We start from the raw sequence: 3,098 nt of genomic DNA, 5'->3' as shown, positions 1-3,098 counted from the left end.
TCTGGACTAGATTCCTAACCAAAAAGAACCAGATCGTTGACTGTCCGGATGCTGAGGCCCTAGCAGCCTTCAAACACAGCATCCATGACGAATGGCTAGCACGCCACCTCGGACAAGAAAAGCTGAACTCAATGGCAGCCCTTACGGCACTCATGACCCGCTTTTGCGAAGGTGAGGACAGCTAGCTGGCTCATAGGAAAAACACAGCCAGCGAGGCAGGCCCCACAGAGGCCAAGAAAAGCACCGGCAGACTCCAGCGCAATAGACACAAATGTAGAAGCAATGGCGACAACACCAAGGACACCATAGTCAATGCCGGATTCAGTGGCTCCAAGTCTCATGACCCGCTTTTGCGAAGGTGAGGACAGCTAGCTGGCTCATAGGAAAAACACAGCCAGCGAGGCAGGCCCCACAGAGGCCAAGAAAAGCACCGGCAGACTCCAGCGCAATAGACACAAATGTAGAAGCAATGGCGACAACACCAAGGACACCATAGTCAATGCCGGATTCAGTGGCTCCAAGTCCGGCCAACGGAAGAAACCCGACAAAAGAAACAACGAAGGACCTTCCAGCCTAGACCGCATACTCGACCGTTGATAACTCACAAGTATAGGGGATCGCAACAGTTTTTGAGGGTAGAGTATTCAATGCAAATTTATTGATTCGACACAAGGGGAGCGAAAGAATATTCTCAAGTATTAGCAGTTGAGTTGTCAATTCAACCACACTTGGAAACTTAATATCTGCAGCAAAGTATTTAGTAGCAAAGTAATATGATAATAGTGGTAACGGTAGCAAAAGGTAATGATAACAAAAGTAATGTTTTTGATATTTTGTAGTGATTGTAACAATAGCAACGGAAAAGTAAATAAGTGAAGAACAATATATGGAAAGCTCGTAGGCAATGGATCAGTGATAGAGAATTATGCCGGATGCGGTTCATCATGTAACAGTCATAACATAGGGTGACACAGAACTAGCTCCAATTCATCAATGTAATGTAGGCATGTATTCCGAATATAGTCATACGTGATTATGAAAAGAGCTTGCATGACATCTTTTGTCCTACCCTCCCGTGGCAACGGGGTCCTTGTGGAAACAAAGGGATATTAAGGCCTCCTTTTAATAGGGTACCGGACCAAAGCATTAACAAATAGTGAATACATGAACTCCTCAAACTACGGTCATCACCGGGAGTGGTCCCGATTATTGTCACTTCGGGGTTGCCGGATCATAACACATAGTAGGTGACTATAGGCTTGCAAGATAGGGTCAATAACTCTCATATATTGATGAAAACATAATAGGTTCAGATCTGAAATCATGGCACTCGGGCCCTAGTGACAAGCATTAAGCATAGCAAAGTCATAGCAACATCAATCTCAGAACATAGTGGATACTAGGGATCAAACCCTAACAAAACTAACTCGATTACATGATAAATCTCATCCAACCCATCACCGTCCAGCAAGCCTACGATGGAATTACTCACGCACAACAGTGAGCATCATGAAATTGGTGATGCAGGATGGTTGATGATGACGATGGCGATGGATTCCCCTCTCCGGAGCCCAGAACGGACTCCAGATCAGCCCTCCCGAGAGGTTTTAGGGCTTGGCGGTGGCTCCGTATCGTAAAACGCGATGAATCCTTCTCTCCGATTTTTTCTCCGCGAAAGCAAATATATAGAGTTGGAGTTGAGGTCGGAGGAGCTCCAGGGGGCGCACGAGGTAGGGTGCGCGCCCCCACCCTCGTGGCTAGGGTGTGGGCCCCCTGGTCTTCATCTTTTGCAAGGATTATTTATTATTTCCAAAAAGACGTTCCGTGAAGTTTCAGGTCATTCTGAGAACTTTTGTTTCTGCACATAAATAACACCATGGTAATTCTGCTAAAAACAGCGTGAGTCCGGGTTAGTTCCATTCAAATCATGCAAGTTAGAGGCCAAAACAAGGGCAAAAGTGTTTGGAAAAGTAGATACGACGGAGACGTATCAACTCCCCCAAGCTTAAACCTTTGCTTGTCCTCAAGCAATTCAGTTGACAAACTGAAAGTGATAAAGAAAAACTTTTACAAACTTTGTTTGCTCTTGTTGTTGTAAATATGTAAAGCCAGCATTCAAGTTTTCAGCAAAGATTATGAACTAACCATATTCACAATAACTCCCAGGTCTCATGTTTACTCATATCAATGGCATAATCAACTATCGAGCAATAATAATAAATCTCGGAAGACAACACTTTCTCAAAACAATCATAATATGATATAACAAGATGGTATCTCGCAAGCCCTTTCTGAGACCGCAAAACATAAATGCAGAGCACCTTTAAGGATCAAGGACTGTCTAGATATTGTAATTCATGGTAAAAGAGATCCAGTCAAGTCATACTCAATGTAAACTAACAGTAATGAATGCAAATGACAATGGTGCTCTCCAACTGCTGCTTTTTAATAAGAGGATGATGACTCAACATAAAAGTAAATAGATAGGCCCTTCACAGAGGGAAGGAGAGATTTGTAGAGGTGCCAGAGCTCGGTTTTAAAATAGAGATGAATAATATTTTGAGCGGTATACTTCCATTGTCAACATAACAACCAAGAGATGGCGATATCTTCCATGCTACACACATTATTGGCGGTTCCCAAACAGAATGGTAAAGTTTATACTCCCCCTCCACCAACAAGCATCAATCCATGGCTTGCTCGAAACAACGAGTGCCTCCAACTAACAAGAGTCCCAAGGGGAGTTTTGTTTGCAATTATTTTGATTTAGTTTGCATAAAGCATGGGACTGGGCATCCCAGTGACCAGCCATTTTCTTGTGAGTGAGGAGCGGAGTCCACTCCTCTTGAGAATAACCCGCCTAACATGGAAGATACAGACAACCTTAGTTGATACATGAGCTATTCGAGCATACAAAATAGGACATTTATTTGAAGGTTTATAGTTTGGCACATACAAATTTACTTGGAACGGCAGGTAGATACCGTATATATGTAGGTATGGTGGACTCATATGGCATAACTTTGGGGTTTATGGGATTGGATGCACAAGCAGTATTCCCGCTTAGTACAGGTGAAGGCTAGAAAAAGACTGGTAAG

This window comes from Triticum urartu, chromosome 6A (assembly GCF_056163025.1).
Source record: "Triticum urartu cultivar PI428250 chromosome 6A, HENAU_Tu73, whole genome shotgun sequence".
In the NCBI taxonomy this organism is placed as follows: Eukaryota; Viridiplantae; Streptophyta; class Magnoliopsida; order Poales; family Poaceae; genus Triticum; species Triticum urartu.
This window is presented reverse-complemented; position numbering follows the sequence as displayed.